Raw genomic sequence first — 15,052 nt, 5'->3', positions numbered from 1 at the left:
TTAAAAGGCTCTTCCTGTGCCCAGTGGTCTTCATGGTACATGAATTGAATTGTCTCCTACTTTGCTGTCTAGTTGGTATTTCACAGTTTCCACTGGACTGTCATGCACTGAGAGCTTCTGCCTCCGGAGTCCTGTCACTACACACACATACACACACACACACACACACACACACACACACACACACACACACACACCTCCCCCGCCCCCGGAGAATCTGTCTGTGGAAGAGATCAACAGGCCTTCTGGCAACTGTGCCACTCTAGAAATCTCCTGGGAAACGGGCAGCAAGGGACTTGAAAAAACTGCAGGGTGGAGGTGGTGCCGAAGTCTCAATGTGGGTAGTGTGCCGTGAAGGTCTGTGGGTTAAATTCTCGGTGCCCCGAGTGGTACCATTGATTTTTGTTGTGCATGTTTAGGATGTGGAATGGAGACACAGCACTTTGGGTCACTGAGAAGGGGCCCTAATGAGGATCGTGGGACCCATCTTCCCTTTGTTTTGTGGTTCTACCACACGCTCCTGCCATGAGAGGCCAGCATCAGCACACACAGACCACAGGGACTCTTGATTTTATGTTTCGATCTCTAAAACTGTGAGTCAAAATAAACTTCTCTTTGTTATAAAGAGTCCGTGTCAGGGTTTTTTGGGGGGGTGGGTGGGGGGATTTTTGTTGTTGTTGGTGGTGGTTTTTGGGTTTTTTGTTTGTTTGTTTGTTTGTTTTGGTTTTTCGAGACAGGGTCTCTCTGTGTAGCCTTGACTGTCCTGGACTCGCTTTTGTAGACCAGGCTGGCCTCGAACTCACAGCAATCAGCTGGCCTCTGCCTCCCAAGTGCTGGGATTAAAGGTGTGCGCTACTACCACCCAGCCCCGTGTTAAGGTTTTTATATAGAGATACATAGCTGACTTTGCACAGAGTTGAGATTTTAACGCACTATGAAAATGCTGAAATATCACAGTGTCAAGTTTTCAAAAATACCACGTCCCTTTGTTCCTAAGACAGTATTCTTATGATGTGTTTATAAGATTCTTACAGTGGTGCTAGAGAGATGGCTCAGCAGTTAAAAACACACTCCGCTCCTGTAGAAGACCAGCATTCAGTTCCCAGCACCCATGGTGGGCAGCTCACAAGTGCTGGGGGAAGCAACAACTCCTGGGCTCCCCGGGCACCTGCACACACATGGACATACTGATACACAGACACATGTTTTGTTGTTGTTGTTGTTGTTGTGTAAGATTCTTATAGGAAAGTGAGAGATAGCAGCACAGACTTTTAATTCCAGCACTTGGGAGGCAGAGGCAGGCAGATCTCTGCAGCTTTGAGGCCAGCCTGGTCTACACAGACAGTTCTAGGCTAGCCTGGTCTACACAGACAGTTCTAGGCCAGCCGGAGCTACAAAGGGAAGGAGGACGGACGATTGAGACACCAACTCACAAAGCAAAGCAAAACCCAGGTCTGGGGGAGATAGCTCCGTAGACAAAAGTGTTTGTCCCACAAGCCAGATGTGGTGAACCACATCTGTAATCCCAGTACTCCACAGTGACAGGAGACTCATCCAGAAGCACGTGGGCCAGCTAGCCCGACTCCTGGCAGTTGTTTTCTGACTACTGCATGCACACCACGGTATGCACGTGGCCTCCCCGTTATGCACACACTAAGCAACAACGCCCAGGCAGCCCAGGAGGACAGTGTGCAGACCTTCTCGGTTAGACCAGTGTGGAGAGACCCCTAACTAAGCCTCATTTGAATTCAGTGCAGGTCATTACTAGCCCATATGTAGCAATATAATAATACTTTTTTGTGTACTTCTACTGGAAGCTCTTAGGAAACCAACCGGGTGTCGTTGCTTCCTGAGATGGAAGAAGAGGAGAAAAAAAGAAAAAAAGTAGTTATGGAAAAGTAGCGAGATTTCCTTATTCACTTGATAGTGATGAGAAATCTGAGGTTGGGGGGGCATTGGCCTGTTGCCCAATGTACGGAACCAAAGACTGAACTGTCAGCTTAGTCAAGGGCTTTCTCACTCTATGACACATCTCTTTTCTTGGATTGCATTTAATTTTTTTTCTTCTCTTAAGCTACCAGCTTGATTTGATTATGGTCCAATAAAAAATTTAAGCAGCTGTTTACATACATAAACTTATACGGTTGAATAGATGTCATAAATAAGTAAAATTCTGTCAGTCCTACGAACCACCGTGAGTCAGGTTTAGTGGCAAGCACCTTTACCCGCTAAGCCATCTTGCCATATTCATTTTGGTTTGGGTTAACAGGATGACCGAATAAGTCAAGGCTTATGAACTTGAAAGTCTGTGTATTGTTTTTAAAATTACATGTATTATCTGTAGGCCCGGCTAGCAATCAATCAAGACACAGACACTTGTTATATTTTAAAATAGCCTTAGTTAACCTGGGGCAGGGCAGATATCAATCTTTTAAACTACTTTCCATAGTAGGGCCTCAGGCACGCCATCTCTCAATCCCATGCCATCTGCTTCTATTAACTTCTATCAAGCTACCTCTCATCCATAATCCCAAATACTTGCTCATGTTCTTCATCTAGGCTGGATTCTCCATCCGCGCCGGCCATGTGCTTCTCCTCCATCTAACCCATGGCAGCCTCCCTCCTTCTCCTCATGGTGGTCTTTTTTTCTTCCCAGAATTCCTTCTTCTCCTAGCCCCACCTATCTCCTTTGCCCTGCCCAGGTGGGATGGCTTTTTATTAAGCAAAAGGTTGGTCACAGAGACAGTAAGCAGTAATTAACGTTAAAATACATCAGACCATCCCCCACCATCTGTGCCTTGCTGGGTGTGGCAGTGCACGCTAGTTACCCCAGCACTCAGGGAGGCAGAGGCAGGCAGATCTCTGTGAGTTTGAGGCTAGCCTAGTCTATAGAGCAAGTTCCAGGACAGCCCAAGCTAGACAGAGAAATCCCGTCTCAAAAGACCAAAGCAAAACAAAAGTCTGTTTTTCTTGTGGGGATCAAAGTAATATGGATATTTGTTGCAGGATCTTTGATCCCATTGTGATCCCTAAGATTGAACTGTACATCCCTGTTGAGGCCTGTGTAGGTTGAGCCCTAACACACTTTTAATCTAAGACCTTTCTGTTTATTGTAAACAGACGTGGTTCAGGCAGCCCTAGCACACACTTTTAATCCAAGAGCTTCCTGTACACAGGATTTATTTGTTTGTGTGTTTGCTTTTGTTTTTTTTTTTTTTTTTTTTGAGACAGGGTTTCTCTCTGTAGCCTTGACTATCCTGGACTCACTTTGTAGACCAGGCTGGCTTCAAACCCACAGTGCTGGATCAAAGGTGTACGCCACCACCACCCACCTGTACACAGGATTTAATAAAGTCAACCATAGGTCAAGAGACAAGCAAGAAGCCAGCTGACAGGGATTAAAGAGTGGGAGGGACTTTGAGTTGAGGGGTGTTTAAGACAGCATGTGGAAGTGGAAGCTCTATAACTTGCGCTTTTAGCTCTTTAGCTTTTAGCTCTCTTGCTTTTAGTGCGTCAGCTCTTGAGCTCCTCAGCTCCTTGCCTGTTTTGGGCTTTGAGCTATCAAGCCTTTGGCCTTGGGTTTTTTGGCCTTTTTTCTCCTGGGCTGTCAGCTGAGCTACTGAGCCTTTGGGGCCTTTTCCGTTGGGACATAAGTTGATTAGGAAGGTCAGCTGGGTGCTTTCTCTGCCTCTCTGAGCTAGCAGGTTTTCACCCCAGCATCTGCCTCCTGGGTCTTTATTGGTAAAATAGAACATTTGGCATTTTCATTTAAAACAATATTTTGGTGCCCATCATGGGATAGCATCTGAAACTGAACCCAACATGGCGTCTGAGTGCAAGACTAAATTACCGAAGACCCTGCTGCTCATGAAGTTCGTGCAAAGGGGCCTGGACTCAGAAACCAAGCAGCAACTAGAGGAGGAGGAGGAGGAGGAGGAGGAGGAGGAGAAGGTGACCAGCAACAACCCCTGGTCCCTGGATTTGCCTGAAGTTGAGAAGTTAATGCTTCAGATGAATTCTGAGAACAAAGCCGCAGCAGAGACAGTGGGGTGGATGTGTTGGATGAAGAAATGGCAAGAAGATATGAGACTCTGGGGGGAACAACTGGAAGAAACGTTTGCTAAGAAGAGGGATCGAGCCAATTACGAAGAAGGTGAGAACAGAATGTAAAACCCATTAAAACTAAGAAGATATTCTTACAGCCCCGAGACTAAAATGGCTGCATCAGATCCCGCCGATCCCTGTGGGCGCAGTGTGGTCTGAACTCATCCGTGCGGCATCTATAGTGGTCAATACTCTAGTGTTCATCTGTAAAGAAGTGCATCGTTTTGGAAATGGCTGTTCTTGAGACAGATGTGTAATGGATATTATACATCTTTTTTTTACAGCATTCTTTAGGGGATTCAAATATATAGGCACAAGCTATAGTTTTTTGCCTGGTTTTGTATATATACACTCAGAAAGGACACATACACACAGCTCTCCATTTATTGTCCTGGAATGCCTGTTATAAACTAATGACTGTGATCGTTTACATTGCTCTTGTATTTACATTTTACTTTTTGGATCATGTCATGCCAGTTCATACATTCACTTTGGAATCAAATGCTTGAGAACTTTCTGGAAGTGATTCCCCAGAAACAGACGTGCCTCTCCACCCTGAAGTGTTTACATGCTGTCAGGGCTCTCTCATTTACAGTAGTGTGGGTTTTGTTTATTTAAGGAAGTCAATTGGGTCATTTTTCTAATGTTCTGTAATCAACATCTGTTCTCATATTTAAAAAAAAAAGTTTTGCCAGGACAGTACAGAGAAATGGGTTGCAGAGAGAGCGCTCAGGCGAAGATAGCACGAACCAGAACATGAGAAGAGGCCAGAAGATTAGAGCAGATCGCTGCGTTACTTTGAGGCCAAGCAGAGCAATTCTGGCCTGAGAGAGAAGCCAGATTAAATAAATCAGCTGGGAGAAGAGTTTGAGCTAGAACAGCTGAGCTGAACCAGCCAGCTCAGAGCTCAGGAAGAACAAGTAAGGGTGAGCTTATTAAGCAGTAAGTCTCAGAGACTGAAAATATATCTAGGCCTAGCTTAGATTGTACAGAGGCTGGAAGCTTCCAGGACCAGGCCTAGGTTAGCAGAAGGAGGCAGTGAGCCTCCCAGACAACAACTGAGCCAGGAGAATAAAAGTTACTTTTACAGATATTTATTTTTTCTTTTTACTAGTAATAGAAACTACATTACATGCCTTCTTGGTTTTTTGTTTTTTGGGTTTTGTTTTGTCTTTTTCTGTCTTATTTATTTCAATCAGTATAATACCCTCAACTTTTACCCATGTTGTCACAAAAGGACTTTCTTTTTAGTTTTTAACTTTTTAATGATTCTTTGTGATTTTTCACATCATTCACCCCAATCTTACTCCTCTCCTCACCATTTCATAACCGCCCTCCACCACTGCAACCTTTCCCTAAAAGAAATTTATTTTTAAATCTCATGTGGAAGCTGTACTGCGGCCCAGTGTGTTCCACAGTGTTCCCTTTTGTCCTCTCATCTTTACTTGGAAATGTTTATTGCAATGATTCATTGGTCGGGTTTGAAGCCTCTGGCTTCTACTACTCTGTCAATACTGGATCCTCACCAAGATTTCTATTTCTCTCAGATAGTCTGTTGTTGCCCTGGGTCATGGAGATCCTGCACATTTGGACCTGTAGGGCCCACGCCTTCATGCGATCCAGCAATTCATAAATGAGGTAGCTGATGGGTTGAGCCAACTCCAAGTCCTATCTGGCCCCGGGTGGTAGCTGAGCTGCTAAGCCTGCCAGCTCTCCCAAACCCAGCCCACTACAGCGAGCTCTCCAGCACTGCCCTGGCTGTCATACCCAATGCCACAGCTGGCAAGGAGCCCAGCCAACTCTCATACCCTGAAGACAGGCTCACCCATGTCCACAGCAGCAGGGCCAGCTCTTCCACCTGCCCCAGGTGGTGAGGGGCCGGCTCTCCCACCTGCCCCAGGTGGTGAGGGGCATGGGGGTTTGGTTTTTGTTTGTTGGTTTGGTTTGGTGTTTTTCAAGACAGGGTTTCTCTGAGTAGCCCTGGATGTCCTTGAACTACTCTGTAGACCAGCCTGCCTCCCAGTGTTGGGATTAAAGGCATGTGCCACCATTGCCTATTGGCCACATATTTTTTTAATCTATTTTATTTTAAATGCGGTTTCTTATGCCTCTACTTCCCTTCCAACCTTTAGCCACCCTAATACCTTCCAACGCACTAACACTAGGTAGGAGGGAAGGAAGGTCAGAGGGAAAACAGACACCTCTCTACTGCTTCCTGCTGTCTAGGGTTGTTGGGTTCACTGGGACACATCCAATCTTCATTTCAGGATATCTCCAACTTCTTCTCATCAAACTGGAGCCATCCTCTCTCTCCAGGCTCTGGAATTTAGTCCCTCTCCAGAGTCCTCAGAATTAAACTATCCATGGCTTTATCACACTCCTCTCAGAACCAACACAAGGCAAATAGTCTGCCGCTGTGGACAATCTAAAGCAGCCCACATACCACACCTGGGATTAAAATAACAAAAACACGTTTACATAACATATCTGAGCGTTTAAAGACACCAAAACTTCCACTGCAGTCACTATTTATTTATTTATTTATTATGTTTACAGTGCTCTATCTGCATGTATACCTTCAGGCCAGAAGAGGGCATCAGATCACATTATAGATGGTTGTGAGCCACCATGTGGTTGCTGGGAATTGAACTCAGGACCTCTGGAAGAGCAGTCGGTGCTCTTAATCTCTAAGCCATCTCTCTAGCTACTTTCTTGTTCTTCTAACACATTTATATACATCATTTCCATTTCTTCTTGCAATACATTGTATATAAGTGAGATAGTCAATGAGTGCTTGTCCACCATCATAAAATTGGTACAAGACAAGACTATGAAGCAATGATCTAAATTCAGTGATGAACAGTGACACGGTGGGTGGGAGGTTTGTTCTGTGGGTCCCTTCTCTAACAGTCACAGATGGTAGTACAGAAGATGCGAGTTGGACAGGATCTGTGGTCCTTACCCTACGGTGCTCAAGAAGAGCAGCTGGTTACCCAAGTCCTCTGTTCTGAAATCGACAGAAACATCTTCCCTAAGCTAGTAACTAAGCTAGTTGAGAAAATCTTTATGGTTTTGGTTTTGAGACAGGGTCTTGCTATGTGGGTCAGGCTGGCCTCAAACTTGTGGCAGCCCGCCAGCTTCCTCCTCTTGAGCTGTGGGGTAAAGGGGTGAGGCACTGTGCCCCCAAGAGAGTGTTCTTTGAGAAGCCCTCTTCTAAAAAGTGTCAAGATGAATGCACCAATAATAAGTGCCTCCTGGTGGCTTAAAGAACTTAAAAGTATTAACTGTTATTAAAGGATTGCCCTTTGTGTCCATGTCCAGCAATTAGATTTCCTGTGAGCTCACTTAATCCAGGTTGACCACACAGTTTAGGCTCCGGCCAGTACCCTCATATGTCGTGTCCTTTCTGAACCACTCTAAATCTTAGCGCTGAGTTTCCCAAATACATTTTAAAGATAAGAGAAGCTAGCTAGGCAGACAGTCAAGCCCTGATTGATCCCCAAAGCACATAACTCTGTAAAGACAAATAAAAGACTTTGTAAACGTTACTCTTGTTATACTCTGGCTATTGTGCCAGCAGCAGCGTCTGGGGTTTGGCCTGGAATGTTTAATAAAAATGCATTACAGGGCTTACGAGCGCTTCAATGGCTCTGCCTACGAGTTCTTTTCACCCAGTGGAGCTGCAGATAGGAGCTGAAAAGAGAGCAAACAAATAAGACAGGAAAGGTTCTGTGTGACTTAAGCAGTACCCTGCTTTCCACATTTGTTATAATGTATATAAACAGTGTTTTCAGTGTGTGCTTCTCTTGGGGAGCTGTTCAGTCCTGGGTTGTCAATTGCATTTTTTAATATATAATTATATATATCTCCATAGTTTGCCTTCTAACCAATTAAGTTGAAAATAGTTTTCTTGAGCTCCATGATTAATCACTGAGATAAGACTGAAGAGTCTTCAGGGCATTGAGATAGATTTTTTTTTTTCTTCCTAATTTTGAATTGTAAGAAAGTCTGGTTTAAAGTGAAATCTAACGGCTGCAGATTGCCGCATTGCTCATTGGCAAAGCTTGTGCTTTTGAAACTGGTGCTTAGGATTTTCCTTCAGGGAGGATCACGCTGCAAGGTCCACACAGTCTCTGCTTTCAGACATTAGCTACCAAGCGTATTAGAAGACACACACACAAAAATAGGCCTGTCACTTTGTTTCAAATCATTCAGCTTCTAAGATAAGCAGACCTTTCTCAGGCATTAAAAAGGGGGCTTGAAAGATTCATGAAATCCTTTCCACACATTAAAAATGAAGGGATGGAGGAACTGTTGAGCAAAACGACTCGTTTATTTGTAGCACATGAATAGAACTTCCTTTGGGGAAATATATATGCATGCACACATACAGAGAATGAATGTGCTTCCTTTAAACTCAGTATTCACGGCAGGCGTGGTGGTGCATGCTTAGGATGCCAGCACCTGAGGAAAAGGCAGGGGGCTCACCACCAGCCTTTGGGTCAAGACCAGCTGCATCCACATAGGGAGTCTGAGGCCAGCTAGAGGCACATAACAAGACCCCCATCTCAAAACCTGCAAACCAACCAGCCCATTAGAAAATATTACTTACGTTGGATTAGATTTAATAACACATCATTTGTTTTAGACAAGTTGCCTGAATCTTATATTTTTTTTTCTTTAAAAATTTCATTTGTGTGCTGAAGAGATGGCTCAGTGGTTAAGAGTACAGGTTACTCTTCCAGGGGACCCAGGTCTGACTCCCAGCACCCACATGTTGACTTACAAACATCTGTAACTCCAGTTCCAAGTGATCCAACAACCTCTTCTGGCTACCAAAGCATCAGGTATACACATGTGTAGACATGCATGCAGGTAACACACCAATACATGTGAAGTAAAAAATAAAATATTTCATTGTGATTGCATTGACAGTATTATTCTATATGTAACTAAAAATGTGTCTTAGTACCTGCTACTATGCAAAATTACCACAGACTAGGTAGTTTAAACAATAAACATTTCTTTGTTTAAAAAAATATTTTTATTGATTCTTTGTGAGTTTCACATCATTATCATACACCCCAGTTCCACTCCTCTCCTTGTCTCCTTGTATCTCCTCCACCCTTGCAATCTCCTCCCCGCCCAAAAAAAAATCACACACACACACACACACACACACACTAATCAAAACAAACCACAGAAAACATCTTGTTGTGGAAGCTGTAGTATGTCCCACAGTATACCCTCTGTCCACACATCTTCACTTGAAAATGTTGGGCTGAAAAACAAAACAAAACAAAACAAAACAAAAAAAAGAAAAGAAAAGAAAAGAAAATGTTGGGCTGGAGAGATGGCTCAGCGGTTGGGAGCACTGACTGTTCTTCCAGAGGACCCAGGCTCAATTCCCAGCACATGGCAGCTCACAACTGTCTGTAACTCCAAAATCTGCCACCCATAGATATACAATGCCCATAAAATAAAAATAAGGTATTTTAAAAAGAAAAAAAAGTGTTCATTACAGGGAGTCATTGGTTTTGGTTGAGGTCTCTGGCTTCTGTTACATCATCAATATTGGATCTTAATTCACATTCTTCCTGGCTATCCTGTTGTTGGCTAGTGTCATGGAGATCCTGCAATTTTAGATTGGCAGGACCAACCCTTTCACATGCCCCAACAGGTCACAGATGATGTAGATTTGGAAATAAGCCAATTCAAAGCCCTGGATCTTGGTGTGGGTGGCAGCTGAGCTGGTCAGCCCACCATTTCTCCCTAGGGCAAGCCCTGCAGCACTGCTCTGGCTAGGCCACTCAATGCTGCCATCAACTGGAAGCAGGGTCATTGCTCCTCCTCTTATGCCTTTGGGCATAAGCCACACCCACACCTCCATAGCCAGCTTCACTGCAACCCAGTCAAGGCTCAGGGCCAACTTTCTCAAGTGCTGTAGCCAGTGAGGGGCTGGGAGAGCTCTCCTGCTCTCACCCTTACAACCTGGGGACTGGCTCACCCATGCCTTCATCATCAGGGCCAGCCCTACTGGTTATGAGCCACCATGTGGTTGCTGGGAATTGAACTCAGGACCTCCGGAAGAACAGCCAGTGCTCTTAACCTCTGAGCCATCTCTCCAGCCCACATTTATTTCTTATAGGCCAGGAGGTTGAAGAGTCTGAGACCAAGATGTCAGCAGGCCTGGTAAAGGCTCATGTCTGGACTGTAGATGGCTGTCTTCTTGTATCCACACAAAGGCACAACATCGCTCATGTATGAAGGTCAGAGTACAACATGGAGGAATCAGTTCTCTTTTCCACCATGTTGGTTTTGGCTATCAAACTCAGGTTGTGAGGCTTGCCTGTCCCTGTTTGTTCCTTTAAAAAAAAAAAAGATGTATTTATTCATGTATTTTATTTATGAGTGCTCTGTCTTCATGCACACCAGAGGAGATGATCCAATCCCATTACAGATGGTTGCAAGTCACCATATGATTGCTGGGAATTGAACTCAGGACCCCTGGAAGAGCAGTCAAGTGCTCTTAACCAGTGAGACATCTCTCCAGCCCACCCCCATCCTCATCTGTTTTTTAAAGGACACTAGTCCCGGTATAAAGGTCCCATTCTCATAACCTCATCTAATTTAACTACCTCCCAAAGATTCCATCTCTGATTACAATTGAAGGGGGACCGAGTACTGTGGGGTGCTCTGCTCTGGGCCCTGGAATAGGCACAGACAACGCCCAAACACCAATTTCAAGCTCAAACCAAATACGAAGAGATTCTTTATTAAGCAAAGCAGAGACAGGAGGGCTGAACCTGAATCAGGCAGAAGCAGCAGCAAATAGCTTTGCAAGTGTTACTTTGAAGAGGGAAAGGGGAACTCTGTTAGAACGAGCTAGGATGTGTTGGGGTCTGATTGTGTATTTTAATTAGATTAGTCAAATAATCAATTTTGATAGCTGAACTTGATGTTCTGGTAGCTGGACCTTGGTGTTCAGTCTCAGGAATGAGTCAGTGGCCAAATGAGGGAACAGACCTTGGTGGCCAGCTAATGGTTTAGCAAGGGGAAAGGGCAAAAGGCAAAACCTGTCAGCACATGCCATATTTGCCATGGTCTGTCTGCTAGAGCGTTTCAACCATCTCGGGAGTAACTAGATTTTCAACTCGTGAATTTTAGCGGGAACACACACATCCACCCCATAGAGTAATTACACAACGGATAGGGCCATTTGCAGTTTTCCATGATACCTTTTTCTTTCAGTTCTTACAATATAGACATCTAGTAATGAGGACAATAAAGGCTGAACATTGTTAATCCCCAAGCCCTAAATCTCAAATGCCCTAAAAGCTGAAAATTTAAAGTATCAGCATGACACCAAAGTCCACATCTGACACCAGATGACAAGTCATAGTCAAAACACAGTCTTACTCAAAAAAAATCATTGCGATGGCGAGTTAGTCTTACCAACTCAACTAGATGGAGAATTGCTTGGGAGGTCAGGGAAGCGTAGCTCTGCTAAGTCCCTCAGGGTGTTTCTACAGCTCATTAGATCCTAATGGCTCTAGTCTAATCAGTGGATTCAATCCCTTGATGAATTTATAATATGATGACATTACTGGGAGGTCACAGAAGGAGGGGTGGGGCTGGTTGGAGGAAGCGGGTCACTGGAGGCGTGTCCTTGAGAGCGTAACTTGCCTGACTAACCTCTTCCAGCCTTCTTCCTCTAGTGTCTTGTCTGGCAGGATATTTCTGCCGGCACTCTGCTGTGCCCTCCTCCTCCTCCTTATGGACTCACACCTCTGAGCTGGCGATCCCTTCTTTCAACTGTTATGGATCACACCTTTGTCAGTGACGATAAAAGTAGCTAGTGGCTTTGAGCATATGCATAAAGGCTTTCGCGGTTAGACGTGGCGCCTTTCCAACAGATCTCCTTGTGCCCCTGCAAAGATTCACTTCCCACGACACTCTGGAATCAGAACGACATCTAGTTGTAGACCTTTTGTCTAATGAGGCCTTGTTTTATGAGTGAATCCTTAAAGTGAGGATTTGCAAAACCCCAACAGGACAGAAGCAGTGGAGGCCGCAGGGAAGGCATCAGGGCTGTTGCTCTCAGGGTGACGGTTAGAACCTTAGAACCAGCGGAAAGCATCTGGTGAAATGGCCAGTCTGTGACTCAACACTCTGTCTGGGTTGTGCCGGGAAGTCTATAGACCATTTATGGGTCTGGCCTTTGAACCCTGTATCGTCACTTCCTCTCCTTGAGGCTCCCTTCCAGAGCTGAAGTCCTCCCTGTTGGGTCTGCTTTTTGCAACGTAAAATTGGCTTAGTCCTTCCTGGTCCACGGAGGATTCTTTCGAACGGTGTTGTTATTATTGCCACAGCAATGCAAATCAGAACAGACTTTAAAAAGAGAAGCTAGCCAGGCGTGGTGGCGCACGCCTTTAATCCCAGCACTCGGGAGGCAGAGGCAGATGGATCGCTGTGAGTTCAAGGCCAGCCTGGTCTATAAAGTTAGTCCAGGACAGCCAAGGGTACACAGAGAAACCCTGTCTCGGAAAACCAAGCCAAACCAAACCAAACCAAACCAAACAGAAGCCAGTGAACTGTCTGGGAGAGAGTGAAATCAATCCTTCATTTACTCTCTGCTGCTGAGTCTGTGCCAGCTACCACACAGCCTTCTTTGTTGGTTCCTTCCTCCTTGGTCTTGCTAAGCTGTTGATCAGCTCTGACTCTGAGGACAGCAGTTGGCAGTGGTGGTGTTGACTCTGTTGGCGTCCCAGCAGACCTGCTTTTTTTTTTTTTTTTAATAGTCCTACTGTTATGGCCTTAGCAGAAGCAGTTCCTCATCTGGTGGCTGGCATATAAGTTCATTCAATAAATAACAACATTTAATAAATGTTTTCATTATTTTTTACTATTATTTCCTCCTACAATGTGGTTTTCTGATAAATATATTATAAGCAAATTGTCTTTATGTGATTATTTTTATTTTTTAAAGTACCAGGGATTAAAGCCAGGCCCTTGCTCATGCTAGGTGAACAGTCTACCTTGGAACTACATCGCCAGCCTTACAAAGTTACTTTCAAACCCAAGTATAAACATCCTAGGGCGCTAGCAGTGCCTATCTCAGCATGTTGGGGTACAAGGTCGTTTTATACTTCAATGCATGTTTTGAAGTTTCTCGGATAAAGATATTATCTCATCGTATATAATGTTCTTTCCAAACGTCTTCATCCCTGTTTGAAGTATTGCCACCGAGCAGAAATGAGAATTGTAAAAACAATACCCCCCTATAGGTAACATTTGTCTCTGTGTGGCCAAAATATCCCAAAGGAACAGTTCAGCTCATAGTTTCAGGGGTTGCACACATGGCAGGGGAGAATGAAGGCGGAAGGAAGTGCACTCGTCTGTCACGGTGGCCAGGAAGCTCAGAGGAAGAAGAGCTCAGGAGGAGCTGTAGCCGCCAAGAACAGGTTCTGCTAAACTCCTGAAGTTCCTGCTGCTTCCCAGAACAGCGCCTCCAGCTGGGGACCAAGCGTTCTGCATAATGAAGTCAACATAATTAAACACAGAACTCTCCATTCCCTAATTGGTCTTTAGGAGGTATACTTTATACTTGGAACTGTCGTCGCTGAATTATTTTAATACTCTTCAGGAGGATCCTTAGGAGATACTATTATTTATCGGCCCCATTTTATAAATGAGTGCAGATTTAATATTCCAAAAAGGTAGGCATGGCTCTTGCCTATTGAATTTCATATTCCAACCACAGCCCGGAGCTTAAAAGTTTCCCAGAGGCACCGCCAGGCAGAAGGGCGACTGAGCCAATGAGCTGCTAGGTTGGAGTTGGGTTTTGACGTCTCGGTTATGTTGACAAAGCAGCACCAGCTATGCCTGCTTCTCTTCCCTAGGCCACAGACCTAGTCCACACGAAGCTGACAGCTGACAGCACCACAACGCTATTCCACGACCTAAGCTGAAACTCTGCCTTCAGTGAGCTGTCCAATGCAAGTAGCTGAACGCCGCCCCAGCTCTGTAATGTGTGAACATTCCAGAAGCAATGAATGGCCCACAACCCAAAGTACTCTAATTTGTATTTAGAGCCTTTATTACCATTTGCAGAATTGACAGATCAAAGATTAAGCAGATTTGCCTACCTTAATGTGACCTCCATTGAAGGCTTCCCTGTGATGGGTTCACCCTCCCGGTGTTCCCACTGGTAGGACTAAGCAGCATTCAGGAATTAGATTCCATAGCTGGGTTAGAACTGTTCAGAGTTCAGATGCCAGGAGGAGGCTTGGTAAGGAATGTGGGACACCGGGAAGCCTAGTGCAGGGAGACCAAACTAGAAGCAACCAGGATATCCCAATTGCCAAGGAGCAAGGCTTGAAAGTCCAGAGTGGACAGTACTTGGAAATCTAGGCCATGGAATGGGGTAGGGTGGTGGTGGGACGGGGGGGGGGGGGGTGGGGGGGGTGGGGGGGGGAAGGGGGCGTGGCTATGAGCTAATGGTAGGATCACATTACTGAACTGATGTCATGAACAAGGCTGCTGTCCTTGATCTTCCTAGTTTCCTGCGGAGCCTGGGAGATTTGACAAGAGGATCACAAAAAGAAAGGCGTGATGTTGTACAAGGCACAAAGACGCGGCCCATGGGAGCAGGGCCAAGGCCTCATTCTCAAAGGAGAATGGAGTGGACAGAAGGTCCAGCTGTGCAGGGGGGTTGTGACTTGGAACTTGGGGTTCCTAATCTTGTTAATACAGAATTTTAAGGTGGACTCACAAGTAAATTCGAGGATCACTTTGCTAGAGTTTAGAAAGAAAAACCATAGAGAGGCTAACCTGTACACCTCAGCAGCTGCCGAGAGGAGAAGGAGCAGCGAAAGCCTTGTCTTTTGTCGTGGTCTAAGAACACAGGCAGGCTCAGCAATGGGCGCCAGCAAGCAGCTACATGGTG

At 45.1% G+C, this 15,052-nt stretch overlaps 1 pseudogene across 1 annotated transcript; it reads left to right on the top strand.

The window, feature by feature from the left end:
• Nucleotides 1-3,822: 3,822 nt before the first annotated feature.
• On the top strand, nt 3,823-4,214 carry LOC311599112 (M-phase phosphoprotein 6-like; annotated as a pseudogene). The gene has a single exon. The product of its transcript is annotated as an M-phase phosphoprotein 6-like (transcript).
• The last annotated feature ends 10,838 nt before the right edge of the window (nt 4,215-15,052 follow it).

Source organism: Acomys minous (assembly GCF_964271855.1).
Source record: "Acomys minous genome assembly, chromosome: 6".
Lineage (NCBI taxonomy): Eukaryota > Metazoa > Chordata > Mammalia > Rodentia > Muridae > Acomys > Acomys minous.
This window is presented reverse-complemented; position numbering and strand designations above follow the sequence as displayed.